Raw genomic sequence first — 20,678 nt, 5'->3', positions numbered from 1 at the left:
AGGAAAGACTTAAGTCTTCCAAAAAAAGCGCAAATTTCTCCCATTTTCACACTCGTTCGGAACTTAGAATGCTTTTGGTATGATCGTTGGCAAAATGTCTGTCCTTCATGGGCCCGATGCCTCAAACCTTTTTCTATTTTTCCTTCCACTTGTACTCCCATTTTCTCCTTAAACTGAAGTGAATTACAACCACCCAATGGGGACTATGCTCGATTGGGAGCATATCCTCGACATTCACCCTCATCTGAGTTCAGAACTGCTACCTCACAGAGACTCTTATTCTGGGTCCAGAAAATTGAACTACGTCCGTCACGAGGAAGGTGACTATCAAAAGATATTACCTTCTTGCAGATAGCAAGTTAAATAATTTGTAAGTTAGGTTGTAATGACCCTGGTGTTAGAAGTGCCCTGGGATCTCTCTTTAAAAAGTATATCTTTCAGAAAATAAAGAGGGGTGAATTCTCAAAACTAATTATAGAAAAATCACAAGAGATGTTAAACTTTGCTAACTTATTTACCAATATGTTAAAGAACTGGTTAATCTGTAATACATTTTGGGCTAGATTCGCTGGCCTCCCTGTGGCGTATTTTTCAGCGGTGGGAGACTGCCCTCTGTTCACCGGTGGTGGGATTTTCTGGTCTCACTGCTGTCAATGGGATTTCCCATTGAAACCGGGCCATGCCACTGGAAAACCTGTGATGGGGAATCACTGTCAGCGGGACTGGAAGATCTTGCCAACGTGAATGCAACAACATTAATGATGATAAAAGATTTTAAAAATTCTTTGTTATAATCGAGAATCCAGTGAAAAAGACTTTTAAAAAAAAAACAATTCTAGAGCTAAAATCAGTTCTGGGTAGGCATCGAACATTTAAAGTAATGTTTCATCTTAAATCGCTGAATATTTTAGTTGCTGGGCAGCTGGATCCAAAGAGCTGTCTGCCTTAAGATATCAAACCCCTTGGCAAGCAAAGAAATAGTGGAGGATTCAAAATGCACTTAGATCATTTTACAATACCTCTGATTTCTTCGAGAAAAACCAATACGTTTATATTATGTTTAGTTCTAAGGTTAATGCTGCCCATTCCATGCATGAAGGCTTCTGGATGAAAATGGCTATCTGCTTGCCTGTATCCATTTTCTCAGTTCCACAGCATAACATCCTAAATATATATGAATTCTACCTATTTATTCAGATATTTCCATCACAGTACCCCTTATTTCCAAAAACCATTCATCTATGATGTGTCATCCTGTCATTTGAAGCACTGTGTCAAGAGGATTAAATCATAGGATTTACCTCCATAGTTTCTGAACCAGGTACCTTTCCAAGTGAACATAACACTTCTCATGAACAGTTGTTAAAGGTAATCGTGAAATTTACTTCTTATTCACAATGATCGTGCAGTTGTTAATTCAACTACTTTGCTTCAAGATCTGATTTGAATCTTTATAATTCGAAGGGTGGGATTTTCCATTCTTTCCAGCCAATGGGATCTTCCAGTCTCACCAAAGGTGACGCTTCCTCCTCTGCCATCCATCTCCAGTGGGTTCTTTGGCCGTGGGATGGGCGAGCCACACAAAACGCTGTGAACGTTGGGGGAGGGAGGGCAGGAAAATCCTGCCGACAGCCAATGACGAACCACCTCTGCTGCTGGAAAAGAGGTCACGGGGAGGCTGGAAAATCCTGTCCGAAGTCTGCTCACTGCTTCACATTAAGTGGGGTGGAGGCGGGGGGGGGCGGTGGTGCGAGTGAAGGTGTTCACCAACCTCTTTAGATGGCTGGGGGGAATCATGATACCCCGTTGAATGGGCATCGGCCAAAAATTGGGATTCCTGAAGGGGTGAGGGTTGTTGGGACTCGCCCTATCCCGCCGGCCCCGAACAGTTTTCCACCTGGAGTGGGCAACAACCCGATAATTATACAAATATCTTCATTTGAATCCCATTAGCAGGATTGAACACAGATGCTGTGGGCAAGTGATATTCACCTACCCTTTTTAATGGAAATCACGTTGGCGTATTTTAGTGTGACTCTTGAAGAGCAGGGCCTGGTGGGAAGGCATCTGAGAGGGAGCTAGGAGGTAAGGGGTATTTTGAAACTTTTTTGCCTTGCTTGGGGAGGTTGTGAGGATGCCAGGGCCAGGCCAGGCATGAGTGTGCACCAGAGGAGCCAGAACCCAGAAGATCGGGAGATAGGGGCGTGGCAGAGTCTCAAGATACAGTTCAGATGTCTGGACCAGCCTAGCAGGGCTCTGCACTATAGCCCAGACAAGGTCATGTTTGCTTCCTACAATCTGGCACAGCAGTGGGGCGACATGGTAGAGGAGAAGGAGGAGCCCAAGGAGGACCCACCTGGAGGATTCTGGACTGGTGGCAGCCAGGGTGCTACAGGGCTGGATGATCAGGGAGGGTCTCATTGCCCTCTGATTTGACTCCTGAAGAGAACCATGCCCGGCAGCTCAATTCCCAACACCTGCTTATCCTTAGGCCTGTCATGGGTTTCACATTCTCCACCCCTGACCCCCCACCATCAACCTTCCTCTGAAATGCTTGTGATTCCCCTCCTCCCTTGCCCTCTGTCCTTTGCCCTCCAATCTCATCCCTCCACTCCTTGCCCTCCTCCGTTGACCCTTTGCTCTCCACTCTGGCTCTCACTCTTATAGCTCTAAGGAGGTGATTAATTTTCTTCCTGCATTGAACGGCTGCCCTTCAGGACAAACTGTTGCTGCCGACAGTCTCAACCAACACCTCCTAGGCTTCTGTCACTACGTTAGCAGTGAGCCTCTTGCCTACCTTGGAGGACCTTTCCTCGATAGTGTCACATCCACATTGAGGAAGCATGGGGCTGGCTTCCTGCCTGACATTTTCCCTGATGATGTGAAATCTGGGGTATGCAGGGGGGCATTTAAGCTACTCCCACTTGTTGCTGATTGAGGTCTTCCCATCTCCAGTCGATCAGTCCCCATTGGAGTTGGAGGATCTGTATCTTTCACAGGGGGGTCGGATTAGCCCATTTAAATAGGTGGGATAGCTTCCGAACAGCACTGCCAATGAGTGTGACCCACTCCTGTTTTCCCGCCGGTGAGAGTGCTTTGACTCAAAATCACTGAATCTTGGCCTAAGCATTTAACAACATGAGAACTTCAATCAAAATGTTGAAATGAGTGGTTGTATAAGAAGCTCGAGAGTTGAAAATGCATTGCATCATCATATTAATCAATTTGATGAAAAGAAACAGTTTTTGATTTCGTCAAAAGCATGGACAAAGAAATCTCAGAGAACAATGTTAATGTACAATCCCACAATCATAATTCTTGTCTACTGGCGAGTTTAAAGTGAGGCCAACTGCTGCAAATTGAACTCATGGGGACAAAGTAGGAATCATCAAAAGCTTCAAACCTATAGTTATCCAGATCACCAACAACCTGTCCTGGTCCCTCCATGCGGACGCTATAGTTAAGAAAGCCCACTAACACTTCTACTTTCTCAGGAAGCTAAAGAAATTTGGCATGTCCGCTACAAATCTCACCAACTTCTCCAGATGCATCATAGAAAGCTTTCTTTCTGGTTGTATCACAGCTTGGTATGGTTCCTGCTCTGTCTAAGACCGCAAAAAACTAGGGAGTATCGTGAATGAAGCCCAGTCCATCATGCAAACCAACCCCCCCATCCATTGGCACTGTCAACGCTTCCCATGCCTTGGAAAAGCAGCCACCATAATTAAGGACTCCACACACTTCAGACATTCTCTCTTCCACCTTCTTCCATCAGGATAAAGATACAAAAGTCAGTGGTCATGTACCAACCGACTCAAGGACAACTTCTTCCCTGCTGCCATCAGACTTTTGAATGGACCTACCTTGCATTAAGTTGATCTTTCTCTACATCCTAGCTATGACTGTAACATTACATTCTACACACTCTTCTTTTCTTCTCTGTGAATAGTATGCTTTGTCTGTATAGCACGCAAAAAACAATACTTTTCACGATATACCAGTACATGTGACAATATTAAATCAAATCAAATTGAATTGAATGGTGGGATCAGGTTCAAGTGGGCGCATGACTTGCTTGACTAGTTCTTTCCAAGCAGACAAACAGAGAAATAGACTTGAAATAGTCTGTGAATACTCAGCAATAAATCATCACATAAAAGTTCATATTTAGGACATCATTGAAAAATTGTTCAAGCTCCAAACAGGGCAGCTAAACAGACCCCATCACTTTGCTGGGAGACAAACTAGGTTAAAATTATCCGTGAAAAAATTGGAGCCATTAGATCCACCAGTGTTAGCACGCTGATCGATAGGCAGAGAAGGGAATCTGTATCTGGTGTTCAGGTGGGTTTACGACAATCCATATTTGGGCAGCATGACAGCACAGTGGTTAGGACTGCTGCCTCACAGCTCCAGGGACTGGGTTCGATTTCCATCTGGGGTGACTGTATAGAGTCTGCAGGTTCTCCCTGTTTCCTCTGGGTGCTCCAGTTTCATCCCACAGTCCAAAAATGTGCAGGTTCAGTGGATTGGCCATGGTAAATTGCCCCTTAGTGTCCTGGGATACATGGTTAGAGGGATTAGCGTGTTTAATATATGAGGATAGGGCCTAGGGTGGGCAGACCCAATGGGCCAAATGGCCTCCTTCTGCACTGTAGGGATTCTGTGATATTTCTTCTGATTTCTGGTGAAAATTCTATCTTTTTCAGAGTGGCATATTGGCTTCCGCTTTTGTTGGTGCCAAAGGAAAGGCTTAGTCGCTGGGTGTCACTGTCAGAAATTTAGGCAGAAATTCATGAGTCTGCAGCTTATCATTGTGGTAATTAATTTGTTCATAAGCAAAAGGAGTGGAAATAAAACATAGTTGGGAAGCAGTAACCTTTAAGGTTTCATAGTCTTGCAAAACAAAATTACATTTTCCCCTCAATTTATTACAGAGTGAAAATTCTGACTTAGTTGGCAGCCAAATGGCAAGGTAAAAACTTACATTTATAAGACATCTTCAATATATGAGGTAGATTAACAAGTGTTTCTGAGATCTATGCTGGTTTCTAAAGGATCATATTCTGCAGTGCCAGCTGTTTACAAACTGTAAAAGGCAGATTCTATTTTTTATTACATGAGATTATTGGTTTTTTCAAGGATTTTTACCTGCTTTTGATGGACAAAGGAAAGTACAGCACAGGAATAGGCCCTTTGACCTTCCAAGCCTGTGCCGTTCATAGTACTCAAATTAAACGAAAAGAAGCCTTCTGTCCTTACTCAGTCAATATCCCTCTATTCCCTCTCTATTCATGTACCCATTCAGATGCCTCTTAAATGTTGCTAATTTACCTGCTTCCACCATCTCCTCTGGCAGCGCATTCCAGGCATCCACCACTCTCTGTGTGGAAAATATCTCCCGCACATCTCTCTTAAATTGTCCCTCTCTCATTTTGAACCTGTGTCCCTTTGTAATTGACACTTCCATCTCTGTCTTTCCAGAGAAAACAATCCTAGTTCATTCAACCTTTCCAAATAGCCAACATCCTTGAAACCAGGCAACAACTTTCTTTGCACTCGCTCCAAAGCTTCCATGTCTGATTTTATTCCACCGTTCCATCTACTTTCCGTTGCAAATCACAAAATCAGTAGCTTTGGTCCAAACGTTACTTGTCTCCCCATTGTCTATAAGACTCTGGATTATATGTTTTCTGCAGTATAACTTGCAGGCTCTTCGGGGTCTGGGGCATGGGAATAATGCTCAGCAGGTAACATGACTTGTCCTTTAACTACTCGCCAATGGAAAATCAAATAATTGTAGGTGTTGGGAAATTCACAGTTGGCAAAGAAGGATCTTTGGGGCGCATGGTGGCGCCGTGGTTAGCACTGCTGCCTCACAGCACCAAGAACCCGGGTTTGATTCCTGACTTGGGTCATTGTCTGTGTGGAGTTTACACGTTCTCCCCGGGTCTGCGTGGGTTTCGTCCGCATGCTCTGGTTTCCTCTCACACTTCAAAGATGAGCAGGTTAGGTGGATTGCTAACTTGACCCCAGTGACAGGGGATTGACAGAGTAAATATGTGGGGCTACGGGAATAGGGGCTGTGTGGGATTGTGGTCAGTGCAGACTCAATGGGCCGAATGGCTTCCTTCCACTCTGAAGGGATTCTATGGATCTTGAAAATACTTGTTAGAAGAAAAAGAGAGTGATTCTGGCTGGAATTCTCTGATTTTGTACACCTTGCCACTGCTGCCAGTGAGAATGGACAATTTGGCAATCAGCCAAAACTCCATGCATTGCAGCGGAACTGGACAATCCAGCTGCGGGCAAGGGCAGAGAATTCTGACCTACATAGCAATTTGAAAACCTTAGGACTTCTACTTTGAAGAATATGTTAGAATGTCAGAAGAACATCAGCCAAAATTTCACACAGCAAGATCCCACAAACAGCAATGGGACAATGACCAGATAATTTGCTTTTAGTGGCATTGGTTGAGGAAGAATTCCCAGTTCTATTTTAAAGTAATGCCACAGGATCTTTAATGTTCTTCTGACAGGGCAGGTGGGAGTCTGGGTTTAGCATTTCATCTGAAGGACCATGCAGTACTCACCTGTCAGCCTCAAGTATGCATTCAAATCTCTGAAATAGGTCATGAACCCACAACCTTCTGACTCAGAGGCACAAGGGCAAATATCTGAGCCACAATCGGCACATAAGTGATCAAAATGAACCCAGAATGAAATCTCTATTTTTTTGGGGTAATTTTTGCATTTGAAATCAAATATAATGCTTGTCGGGTACCATCTGAAGTGACCTGCATATATAAAGGAATAAGCCTCCTACAGTGTTGTTCACAATATGTCAGAGGACAACTTTTAGTTTATTTATTCTTGTCACAAGTAGGCTTACATTAACTGCAATGAAATTACTGTGAAAGTCCCCTAGTGGCCACACTCCAGCACCCGTTTGGATATACAGAGGGAGAAATTGGCAAGGCCAATGAACCTAACCAGCACATCTTTGGCATGGCCAATTTGGCATGACCAATTTGGCATTGCCAACACACCTAACCAGCACATCTTTCGGACTGTGGGAGAAAATCGGTGTACCCGGAGGAAATTCACGCAGACGCAGGGAGAACAGGTAATGACCCAAGCTGGCAATGTGGGTAACCTGTGAGGTATAGGGCGGGATTCTCAGGTCTCAGCAGTGATGGGACCGGTTGCAAGGGAGGACGGAAAATTTGGCGTTCCAGCCAAAATTCCAATCACTTTCAGTGGCACCAGAGAATCCCTGCCACTAAGGAGGATGGGAGATTTCGGCCATGGTGTAAGACTTGCAGCTGTATGAGGGTGAAGTGAAGAGTGTGAGGAATGAACCTGATTGACAGAGTTAGAATCCATGCAATCCCTACAGTGCAGAAGAAGACAATTCAGGCCATTGAGTCTGTACCAATTTTCTGAAAGAGCACCTTATCTGGGCCAACCCCACCACCCTATCCCCATAACCTTGTGCATTTAAAGTTAAAGTTTATTTATTAGTCATATAGAACATAGAACATAGAACATTACAGCGCAGAACAGGCCCTTCGGCCCACGATGTTGCGCCGACCAGTTGAAAAACAATGACCCACTAATCTAAACCAATCCCTTTTCGTTCATAAACCTATCCACGGATCTCTTAAACGCCCCCAAACTAGGCGCATTTACAACTGCATAGGTCATAGGTAAGGCTTACATTATCACTGCAATAAAGTGAGTGTGAAAATCCCCTCTTTGCCACATTCTGGCGCCTGTTCGGGTCAATGCACCTAACCAGTATGTTTTTCAGTCTGAGGGAGGAAGTCGGAGCACCCGGAGGAAACCCACACAGACACGGGAGAACTTGCAAACTCCACACAAACAGTGACCCAAGCCAGAAATTGAACACCGGTCCCTGGCTCTGTGAGGCAGCAGTGCTAACCACTGTGAAAGACCACGGCCAATCCATCTCGCCAACACATCTTTGAACACACTAAGTGTCAATTTTTATCATGACCAATCCATCGAACCTGCACATGTGGAAGGAAATTATAATACCTGGAGGAAACCCAGGCTGACCCAGGAAGAACGTGCAAACTCCATCTAGGCAGTCATCCAAGGCCGGAATTAAACTTGGGTCCTTGGCGCTGTGAGGTTGGTGATAAGTGAGCGACAGGGGAGTGATGCATTGAGCAGTGATGCGTTTAGTGTGATACGTGGTATCTAAATATTTAATAAGTCTGCTACTTCCTTCATTGTAGCCTTACTGGCATCCATCTTTAATGTAACCCAACTTCCCTTAACCACATGTAATTTTTGCTGTTAGCTCTAATATGTCTTGCAAGTTCTTTTTGGTTTTGCGCCTCTTACTTTTTTTTTGTATGGCTGTGTTACTTCTCATATCTCTCACAGTCTGTTCCATTTCCACTTTTCTATTATTTGTGCCAGCCGATATTAGCTCAATTCTGGCTCCTAGCTCACTTGTTAACTGTGCCTTAACTGCACCAGTGAATTCTTCGGCTTCTAGGAGACATCTAAGGGTTTTGGAATGTTCCAAGTACTTCTTTGAATGCTTCCCACTCTGTCTGTTGTTATTAACAGGGCAGCTCAATGTGCTGTGTTCAGTTCATTTCTCATTCCTTTTGAATTTGGCTTTCTTAAATTTCAAAAATTATTTTGTGACTTATCCTTCTCTCAAATTTAATATTCAAATTCAGTCTCGTTAAAATTATAATATCATGCCCATTCTGTCCATCATGCTTATACCAGCTCTTTGAAAGAGTTATTAAATTCAGGTTTATTCCCACCAGCCATTTCAAGAATGTATCCAATTGCCAGCACAGTGGCACAATGGCTAGCACTGCTACCGCTTAGTGCCAGGAGCCCTGGTTTGATTCCCGGTTTGGGTCAATGTCTATGTGGAGTCTGCATGTTCTCCCTGTGTCTGCATGGGTTTCTGCCTGGTGCTCCAGTTTCCTCCCACAGCCCAAATACATGCTGGTTAAGTGCATTGGCTGTGCTAAATTCTCCCACAGTGTAGTTGAACAGGTGCCAGACCGTGGCGACTTGGGGATTTTCACAGTAACTTCATCGCAGTGTTAATGTAATCTACTCGTGACACTGATAAATAAATGTTAATTGCCTTTTGAATGTTACTAATGATGCATCCACCACCTCCACCACTTCAGGCATTCCAGGCCATAATAATTCCCTGTGTAAATGTTTTATTCTCACCTCCTCTCTTTGATCCTTTTGTCAAATATGTCAAATATGTGTTCCCTGGCCTTAAGCTAGGTTTTACTTCACAGACCTGATGAAAACCCTTCAAAATCTTGAACACCTGAATGAAATCTCCCCATTCATCTTTTCTGCTGTGAAGACAGCAATTCCAGCTTCTGGAATCTTTCCACATATTTGAAGAGGCTCATTTCAGGCACCATTACAGAAAGCCCTCATATTCACTGCAATGAAGTTACAGTGAAAATCCCTTAGTCACCACACTCCAGCAACTGTTCGGGTACATTGAGGGAGAATTTAGCACAGCCAATGCAACTAACCAACACGTCTTTCAGACTTTAGGAGGAAACCAGGTTACCTGGAGGAAACCCACGCAGACACAGGGAGGACGTGCAGACTCCGTGCAGACAATGACCCAAGCTGAGTATCGAACCCGTGTCCCTGACTCAAAGAACAAAGAACAACACAGCACGGGAAACAGGCCCTTCGGCCCAACAAGCCCGTGCTGCCATCTTAACGTATTTTTCCTACACCTCCCTTGACCCATGTCTATGCTTATGGTACCCCCATTGGAAACCAGATTCAGGGGAGAATAATTTAGGGACAATTTGTTACACCAATCAGCCTAAGAGCACATCTTTGGGGTGTGGGAGGAAACCGGAGCACCCGGAGGAAACCCACGCAACCACAGGGAGAATGCGCAAACTCCCACAGACACTGGCCCAAATCCATGTATCTGCACAGCTAGCAGTGATAGTCACTGAGCTGTTGTGGTGCCCATCTGCTGGTCCAGTTTTAAGCATACACAAATGACACGAAGTACTAGGCCACTCTCGAAACATCCAAGAGCAGCCCACGCACGACCCACACCATGTGCATGCCCCTCGTTAGACAACAAGGTGGATGGACGCACCTGCGGAGTAAAAGAGACAAAAAAGAGACTCTGTGAGGCAACAGTGCTAATCACTGTGCCACCGCGTGTATCTGCTTTCTTCAGGTTGTATTTTCACACACTCACTTTCTCTACAGCTGTGATTTGTCGCTATATCTAATAGCTCTGTGAGATGTGTACCAGTCAGCTACAGATTTTGGATGAGAGACATGAAGTGGAAAACCTGAGCCACTCCCAACCTTCCAGGTAACTTGGAAAAAGAATCAAAACATGGATAGATAATACTCAGCAATTTAGAAGACAAATTTTAAAAAATCACTGCTTGCATTCTGGTGAACAAATGTTGATTGAAATGGGAGACGAACGGAATGTCCTTTTGTTGGCAGAATGTGTGCTTTTTCCTGTGTTAATTACGTGCGCTGTTACAAACATACAGAGATAAATTTGGGGAACCTTCATCAGTGTCAAGCTTACTGGCTGTAGCAATAAAAAAGTTCAGCAAAGTCCCCAGGATTTGCAATTCAAAGGGTTGTGCAGGTACGGATAATCTAGCAGATCAGTGAAGGCTGCAGGTATTTTATCAATGCTCACACAGCTCTGAATCTTCAGTCTCTCTTCAGTGACTCACGACTATCCTGTTAACACCCTCCAAGAGAGGCCTGCGGAAAGATAAGGACTCACTCAATCTGGCTACCACAGAAGAGGAAGTTGTAAAAGAAATCAAGCAAATGCAATCTGGTGAAACATCAGGCCGTGATGAGCTGTGTGCTGAACCTTGCAAACTGTTTCATTCCTAACTGGTTCCTTTCACTGTGTAATCATCAAGCACTCTGCAAGGTGCTTGGAAATAGGCCTTGATAACAATGCCTCCCAAAGAACAAAAATATCTATAAAGCCAGCTGAATCTCAGTAGCATATGAGCACATTCTGCAAAATTAACGTCGTTTGCTAAAATAAAAAAAAGACATTGCATGATACTAGCCATAGAATACCTGCAGTACAGAAGGAGACATTTGGCCCATCAAGACTGTTTCAACAACATCCTACCCATGCCCTGTCCCCATAATCCCCAGGTTTTACCCTGCTAATTCCCACTGAGGGGCAATTTAGCCTGGCCAATCAACCTAACCAGCATAATGGCAGCATGGTGGGACAGTGGTTAGCACTGCTGCCACACAGTGCCAGTGTTCCAAGTTCAATTCTGGCCTCAGGTCACTGTCTGTGTGGAGTTTGCACATTCTTCCCATGTCTGCGTGGGATCCCTCTGGGTGCTCTGGTTTCCTCACACAGTCCAAAGGTATGCGCGTTAGGTTGATTGGCCATGCTAAATTAAGCCTTAGCGTCAGGGGGATTAGTAGGGTAAATGTGTGGGGTTGCAGGAATAGGGCCTGGGCGGCTTGTGGACATTACAGATTTGATGGACCAGATGGCCTCCTTGTGCACTATTCTATGATCATTGGACTGTGGAAGGAGATCGGAGCACCCAAAGGAAATCCATGTAAGAAGCAAGGAGAATGTGCAACCATCCAAGGCTGGAATTGAACCTGTGTCCCTAATGCTATGAGGCTGCAGTGCTAACACTGTGCCATCCTCCTGCCACCATTAATTCCTTGGACGTCAGCAATATATAGAACTGTTCTATGGGAATGGGCAGTTTAGAAATGTGCCATATCTGGAACTATCATTGTTAATTGTGGAGAATGACAACCATTAACCAATAGGAGAGATTTTTCTTTGGCACTTTGTTTTACCAATATTGTCCAGAAGAAGTCTAAAAACCAAAACTGTAGCATAATATTTCCCAATGAGTGAATCTCCCCCAAGAACAAAGAGAAAATGTTTATTGTTTGACTTGGGGAAATCCTTCAGCAGAATATCAAGCTGGCAAGGGGGATAGGGCATTGGCTTGTGGTCATTGGAGGAACCACAACCATAGCAGTTACTGTATACAAAACCTGGCAAGCCACAAATTGTTTTGAGATTTGTCAGTTTATTTCCACTGCCCCTTTGCAATAAATGTAATCATATCCTTCCAACCAGGGGCAACAGCATTTTAATGTCATAGTTCACATATCTTCTGTTTGAGAGTGCTTATCAAAGTTGGAAAATAGTAATTTGGTCGAACAGAACTCGAATATTGTTGAAAAAGAGATGTGTCAAAGTTTTTAGACTGGTTCTCATCAGGGCACTTCATAAAAATACTGATATGAAGGGAAAATAATAATTTACACTGCATGAGTCGGGGTGGCGATGGCCTAGTGGTATTGTCGCTGGACTATTAATCCAGAAACTCAGCTAATGTTCTGGGGACCTGGGTTCAAATCCCACCAAAGCAGGTGGTGGAATTTGAATTCAATAAAAAACATATCTGGAAATAAGAATCTACTGGCGACCTTGAAATCATTATCAATTGTGGAAAAAAATCCATCTGGGTCACTAATGTCCTTTAGGGAATGAAATCTGCCATTCTTATCTGGTCTGGCCTACATGTGATTTCAGAGTCACAGCAATGTGGTTGATTCTGAACTGCCCTTGGGCAACTAAGATGGGCAATAAATGTTAGCCTGCCAGCGACACCCATGAATCAATTAAAAAAATGAGAACAAAGTGCTGAGTCATTGATAATAAGCCTCTGACTGGTAGAGGTGTTGCCATAGTGAAGATACCAGGTGACTGACAGTCAACTGCCAAGCATTGCTTGAAATTTAAACCAGGCAGTTTGACTCTGATTAGTCACAGCATTCCCCTCAGGAATGAGTCAGCCAGTGGTTATCACTTATTTTGTTTAGCTGTAACAGGTGCAATGTGTTTACCTGTTCTTTCTGTCTGTGCTCTAATGTATGGAGCTTTCAGTACACACAAATGTGCCACACTGCAAACCCAACAGTCAATCTTAAATCGGTTGTCAGCGTAATTTTTACAAACATTGCCTAATTGGGGAATCACATCTACCACAATCAATATTAAAATTGTATAAATATGCTTTGTCTCAGCCAGTTGCCTATCACCTGGGCAAAGTGTAGAGTGGAAAGTTGGGAAGAAATAAAGAGAATCATTCATTGATAACAGCATCTGCCTGATGATAGACTGAGTGAGAAAAATTGGATTGGTCCCTTCATAGGCGGGCAATCGATTGTGTTTGATTTTCTTCTACTGCCCAGGAAATGTTTCAACCTCAAGCTGTTCAGATATAAATCAGCCTTAATCTCTCAGCGTATATTAACAACCTTACAAAGAAAATCATTTCAGATGCAGTTGTTACAGATGGAGGCTAAATTTATGATCTTTGCAGCATCCAGATGTGCTCAGATAAACTGATGAACAACTCATTAACAAGTTTTACTAAGATGACACAAAGGCAGCAGCCATTCTGACCACTCTCAGGTTGCTGCCTTCTATTCTTTCCCTGGACTGTGGAGCGTAAAGTTCTCATTGAGTAGTTTGGCCATTGTAATTCTTGATGGTGAGGAATAGTGAGGCCTCAGTACCTGATGGAAATTGATGCCCAGAGGGAGGGAGAATGTCATTTGGGCTGTATTGTCATATTATGGCACTCTAGATCTGTGATCAATGCATTGAATTCCAAGTAGATGTCAGCGTATAGAAATATAGGACCTTTATTCCTCAAGTCCCACAATGTTTCGGCTACTGAGGGCTACATTATTGATCTTGCAGAGATTTAAGGAATTTTTATCAATCCAAAGCTCCTAACAGGTGAAGGAACATAGAACCATAGAAACAGGCCTTTTGGCCATTCTTGGCTGTGCCGAACCATTTTTCTGCCTAGTCCACTGACCTGCAACTGGACTATATCCCTCCACACTCCTTTTGTCCATGTACTTTCCAAGTTTTTCTTAAATGGTAAAAGTGAGCCCGCTTTCACCACTTCATCTGGCAGCCCATTCCACACTCCCACCACTCTCTCTGTAAAGAAGCTCCCCCAAATATTCCCTTTAAACTTTTCTCCTTTTACCCTTAACCCACGTCCTGTAGTTTAGAATGGTGACCGAGAGATCTGCTGGCCATGTAGTCATTTCCTTTTGTGAGGTTTAGGATCCTCAGATCGAGATAGAGGTTTTCCTGTTAACTTTAGCTGAAGACCTTGCTGGAACTCGCAGGCAACGGACTGAAAGTGATACAGTGTTCTGTCATTTTATGACTAGAATCAGTGTTTGAAACTCCCCTACATAGATGTGATTAACTTCTTTCCCCTGAAGGCTGAGATTGGTCTAAATCAAATATCCTGTGGCTGAAAATCCATTGCACAAGCCGACCCAAAATATGACTCAAATTCACATTAAATTGGCAAACTGAAGACAGATAACCCAGACACATGACTGGTGTGGAAAATAGAAATATCAAAATGAAATAGAAGGGTCCTTTTTTTAGGCTTGTGGCTTAAGCTTAGAAGGGTGAGGGGGGAATCTCATTGAGACTTACAGGATACTGAAAGGCCTGGATAGAGTGGATGTGGGAGAGATATTTCCATTCGTGGCGGAGGCTAGGATCCAAGGATGTATCCTCAGACTATAGGGATGACCCTTTAGAATCAAGATGAGGAGGGAATTTCTTCAGCCAGAGAGTGGTGAATCTGTGGAATTTATTGCCACAGAAGGATATAGAGCCCAGGTCGTTGAGTGTGTTCAAGACAGAGAAAGATCAAAGGATATGGGTAAAAGACAAGAGAATGTGCTGAGAAACTGATAAGTTTAAGTTTATTTATTAGTGTCACAAGTCGGCTTATATTAACACTGCAATGAACTTATTATTGAAAATCCCCTCATTGCCGCACTCTGGCGCCTGTTCAGCTACATTGATGGAGAATTTAGCATGACCAATCCACCTATCCAGCATGTCTTTCAGACTGTAGGAGGAAACTGGAGCACCCGGAGGAAACCCATGCAGACATGAGGAGAACATGCAGACTCCACACAGACAGTGACCGAAGCCAAGAATCAAAACCAGGTCCCTAGTGCTGTGGGGCAGCAGTGCTAACTACAGTGCCACCGTGCTGCCTATCAGCCACGACTGAATGATAGAATAGGCTGAATGGGCCGAATGACCTAATTCTGCCCCAATGTCTTATAATCTTATAATCTTAATGTCATGCTGTTAAGACTTTCTAAAGAGAAATTTAACCGATTTCAGCTGGGAAGGTTTGATAGGAATACTGGATACATAAAGTGCAACAATTCCCTTCTACTTATATTCCTTAAATTGATGAATATGGAAAATAACATGTTAACCATAAAGATGAAACTATACTCTCAGAAACCGTTACTTCAGACCACAATGATTATGTTTTTATTGGCAGTCTGTGCCAGAAATTATGTCCAATAAATCAATTAAAACAGCAAAACATCGGCACATATTCACATTTAGCAAGATGGACCAAGTTGCCTCTTACTGTGTTGTAAGATTATTCTTTGTATTCCTTTGAAGTTTCCTTTGTCCTTCAGAACAATTTTGTAAACATGCACCTGAGTACAAAGCCATTGCTAAGCAGGATCCAGTGGTGCTGCCTTTGTCAGTCATGGTGCTATTGTTTGATAAAGAAATATCCTCTCAATGAGACCGTCTTTCAAACTTCCAAAACATTTAAGCTGAGGGATTTCAATGAGTGGCTGAACACTTCGATTCCCAAAATACCAATGGGTTAGCTTCCTCATATTCTTGACCTTAACAGAAACACTAGAAAGGATTGCCCCAGACATTAATCCTTTTAGCTTTGATGATTGAGCCATCAACAAGTGTTATTAGATTCTTCTGAAAGGTTAAAGGAATTAAGGTCAGAGAATTGCAGCATTACATCCTACTGTGTGTGGCAGATGTACATCACTGACCTTTTTGTCATGCCTCATATTCTTCAGATTATTATGGAATTGATGTCATGCAATATGCACTGGCTTGATAATGTCTGATAGGAAAGAGTAACAGAGTCATAGAATCCCTACAGTGTGAAGGGAAGCCATTCAGCCCATCAAGCCTACACCGACAACAAACCCACCCAAGCCCTACCCTGTGCCCCAGGGTTACCCTGCTAGTTCCCCTGACACTAAGGGGCAATTTAGCATGGCCAATCAACTTAACCCACATATCTTTGGACTGTGGGAGGAAACCCACGCAGACACAGAGAAAATGTGCAGAATCCACAGTGATCCGAGGCTGGAATTGAATCCGGGTTTCTGGTGCTGTGAAGCAGCGCTAACCACTGTGCCACCTTGCTATCTGCAATGCTACTAGTGGTAGCTAATTCCATATAAATTAGTGCTCTTTCCAGTAAATTTAATGATTGGTTTCATGTAGATAAAGGAAGATTGAGGTTCATAAAATGATAATCATGAGATTGGATCCCTTGGGGGGAAGAGGAGGGAAAGTGAGAGAGAAAGGAAAAAAAAGAGGGACAGAGGGAGGGAGAGATGATAAGGAGGGTGGGAAAAATGGATGATATTTCTTTAATTGTCCACTACAGTCCTTATGTGATTTTAATTTCACCTCAAACTATGTAATGCAAGTGTCATAAACTCAAATATCCTGGGACAGTGTGCGCCCAGGTTTCTCCAAATAGGGTGGCACAGTGCTTAGCCCTGCTACCTCACAGCAGCAAAGACTCCAGTCTCAGGTCACTGTCTGTATGGAGTTTGCATGTTCTCCCTGTGTCTCTGTGGGATTCCTCTGGTCGCTCCAGTTTCCTCCCACGACCCAAAGATGTGCGGGTTAGGTAGATTAGCCATGCTAAATGGTCCCTTAATGTCCCAAGATGTGCAAGTTAGGAGGATTGACCAAACTAAATTGGCCCTTAGTGCCAGAGGGATAAGCCGAGTACAGGGGTTCGGGCCTGAGTGGAATTATTGGTGGAATCAGTGTAGGCTCAATGGGCCGAATGGCCTGCTTACTGTCAGGATTCTAGGATAAATCTTAAGCAGCAGTGTTCAGGACCAACTTTATAAAATTCTCGATCTACCCACTGACACCTAAAGCAAACTTTTAAATCATTTATTTTCTTCCAACATCAATTAAGAATTCATTGGTTATACCTTTAACTTAAGAGTTCTCATTGCACCCTCAGTAGAATGATCTATTTTCACAATATAGGCAAGTCCTTTAAAATTTAAACAAAAGGGAGAGATTTATGAAATCATATCACCATAAAAACTGGTGAAAAGACCAGAATACCATATCATAAAATATCATTGCCCTTTTCGATTAATATAAAGCATTGCCCCTGATCATAGACCGGCATTCAGTTCTGTTTTAATTTGTTGGCTGTCAGCTTTTGGAGCTTTATTGGTATTTTTGAAGGTGTTTCTTTCTCTGAGGTTTGGTTGGCATGTCTGCTTGAAAGCTCAGCCATAGGTACTTTAGAAAATATTGATGCGTTACGGAGAGAACAATGGGTGAATCACAGGTCACAAGGAAGGAAGAGACAGGGCTAAACGCTGGAGAAAGGCACTGTTACTATGCAAAGATCACCTATTGCCAATAGCTGGCCTGAATATTAGGATCACAGAAGCATAGCTACATCTGGAGCCAGAAAGAGGTCATTTAAACTATCGTATCTGTGTTGCAGAGAGTCCCAATCACCTTCCTATATCTCACTGACCTATTTGAAAGTTAGTATTGAGTCTGGACTGGGGCGGCACAGTTCACAGTGGTTAGCACTGCTGCCTCACAGCACCGGGGACCCGGGTTCGATTCCAGTTTTGGATGACTGTCTGTGTGGAGTTTGCACATTCTCCCCGTATCTGCGTGGGTTTCCTCCGGGTGCTCCGGTTTCCTCCTACATTCCAAAGATATGTGGGTTAGGTTGATTGGCCACACTAAATTGACCCTTAGTGTCAAGATAAATGTCTGAGGTTACGGGAATAGAGTCTGGGTGGGATTGTGGTCAGTAAAGCCTCGATTGGCTGAATGGCCTCATTTTGTGCTGGAAGGATTTTATGACTCTATGATTCAAACAGGGTGTCGCTTTAACGTCTGGATGGAAAGACGGAGCCTCCAACAGTGCAGCACTTGTTTAGTCTTTAAAAGTTACTGCCTTGAAGCTTCAACCCCCTTTAATCTGCTGAAATATTTCGGTGACAATGTTACAGTATTAACCACAGTTGTGCATGTTAAAAGGACTGTTAATAAAGGCAAACTGACAAAGACCACAATGTTATTGCATGGCATTTGTCACAGTATGAGTGAAAATCACAATCAGAAGCTGCCAGGATTAAGCAATGCTAATAAGGTGGTGCTGTTCTTAGCTTTTGAAATGTTCTGAGTTGGTATAACCAATTCTCCTAGGTGCCTGCGTGAGCCTGCTTTATTTAAATTCCCTGGTCTGAATGCAAAATGAATCAGTGCATTAAAACATTATTTGGTGTGATCAAGCAGAAGCTGACTACCAATTATCTCAGTTTTTGTGCTGTAAATATTAACACTTCTAAATAAATAGCAGACTGATCCAGCAGCCATCCATGATCATAATGAGGAAGCTGCTATGCTGTCACTGTGAATCCTATTTTCCATCAGAACAATAATCTTTCTGTCCAAGTAAACCTTGGCTACTGCTCATCGCCATCGTCTCTTCTATTTTTTTAAATTTATTTTCCTTTTATTCTAATGTACGTATGTGTACGTTAGAATCCATGTGTACATTCAAATAAAATGAACAAAATTGGGAACAGGAGTAGGCCACTTAGCCCCTCGAGGCTGCATTCAATGAGATCATGGCTGATCTGTTTGTAAGTTCAAGTTCACTTCCCTGCCATCCTCCGACAACCTTTTGCCCCTTAGTTAGTCAAGAATCACTCTCGCTCTGTCTTAAAGATATTCAAGGGTTCTGCTTCCACTGCCTTTTTAGATGCAGCTTTCCAGAGACTCACGGCCCTCTGAAAGAAAATACCTCTTCTCATCTCCATCTTAAATGAGCAAACATTTAGTTCTCGATTGTCCAACAAGGGGAAACATGCTCTCCACATCCAGCCTATTAATGCCCCTTAGGAGCTTAAAGCTTTTGATCAAATCACCTCTAACTCTTTCAAACTCGATGTGGAGATAGAATCTTAGAATTATAGAATCCTACAGTGCAGAAGGAGGCCATTTGGCCCATTGAGTCAGCACTGACCACAATCCCACCCAGGCCCTGTCCCCACAACCCCATGTGTTTATCCTAGCTAGTCCCCCTGGCACTAAGGGGCAATTTAGCATGGCCAATCCAATTAACCCAAACATCTTTGGATGCTGGCATTGGACTGGGGTAGGCGCAGTAAGAAGTCTCACAACACCAGGTCAAAGTCCAACAGGTTTATTTGGAATCATGAGCTTTTGGAGTGCTATTCCTTCACCAGGTGACTGTTCACCTGATGAAGTGTTCACCTGATGAAGGAGCAGCTCGTGGTTCCAAATAAACTTATTGGACTTCAGTCTGTTGTTGTGAGACTTTTTATTCTCCCGAACTCAAGTGGATACAAACCTAATCTGTTTGATCTTTCCTCATAAGACAGCCTACCTAATCCTGGTATTAGTCCAGTAAACCCCTTCTAAACTGTTTCTATCGCATTTACATCTTTTATTAGATAAGAAGACCAACACTGTACCCAATACTCCAGATGCTGGGTGGAATTTTCCCATTCCATCCACCGTGGGAATCATAGTGGGTGGGACATGGACCCTGTAAAGGATGGTTGACCTTGGAAAGGATTTTCCAGCCTTGAGGTGAGCACGGCTGAAAAATCCTGCCTGTGGTCTCACTGGTACCCTGTACAATTGAAGCAGAACCTCCCTACTTTTGTAATCAATTCCCCTTACAATAATCAATAACCATCTACTAGATTTCCTAATTACTTTCTGTATCTGCGTACTAGCCTTTTGCGATTTGTGTATTAGGACACCCAGATCCCTCTGCATCTCAGAGCCCTAGAATCTCTCGGCATTTAGGTAAGAAGATGTTTTTTTAAATTCTCCCTGCCAAAATGGACAATTTCACATTTGCCCACATTAAACCTCAGTTTTGCCGACCTACTTAACTGTTCTATGTCTCTTTATAGCCTCCTTAGGTCCTCCTCACAATTTATTCTCCTATCTATCTTTGTGTCATCAGCACATTAAAGAACTGTACCTGCAGTCATTTCATCCAAGTCATTAATATAAATTGTAAGAAGTTGAGGTCCCAGTACTGATCCCTGTGGCACAGCCCTCTTCACATCCTGCTTATCAGAAAATTACCCATTTGTCTCCACTCACTCTGTCCTGTTTGCCAGTCAGCCTTCAATCGATGCCAACATGTTACTCCCTACACCATGAGCTTTTATTAAACGATAACCTTCAAAGTGGCAGCTTATCAAATGCCTACTGGAAATCTAAGTACAGGACGCCCAGTGGTCTCGTTCTATCCACAGCACATGCTTATCAGCTGCTTTAAATCAAATCCCAAGTATAGTGTGCAAGAAATATTATCCTTCAAAGAACTCCAATAAGTTGGTTAAACATTAATTCCTTTGCACAAGACCATGTTGACTCTGCCTGATTGTATTTAATTCTTCCAAGTGTCCTGCTATAA

This window comes from Carcharhinus amblyrhynchos, chromosome 14 (genome assembly GCF_965287045.1).
Source record: "Carcharhinus amblyrhynchos chromosome 14, sCarAmb.v2.hapA, whole genome shotgun sequence".
Taxonomy (NCBI): domain Eukaryota; kingdom Metazoa; phylum Chordata; class Chondrichthyes; order Carcharhiniformes; family Carcharhinidae; genus Carcharhinus; species Carcharhinus amblyrhynchos.
This window is presented reverse-complemented; position numbering follows the sequence as displayed.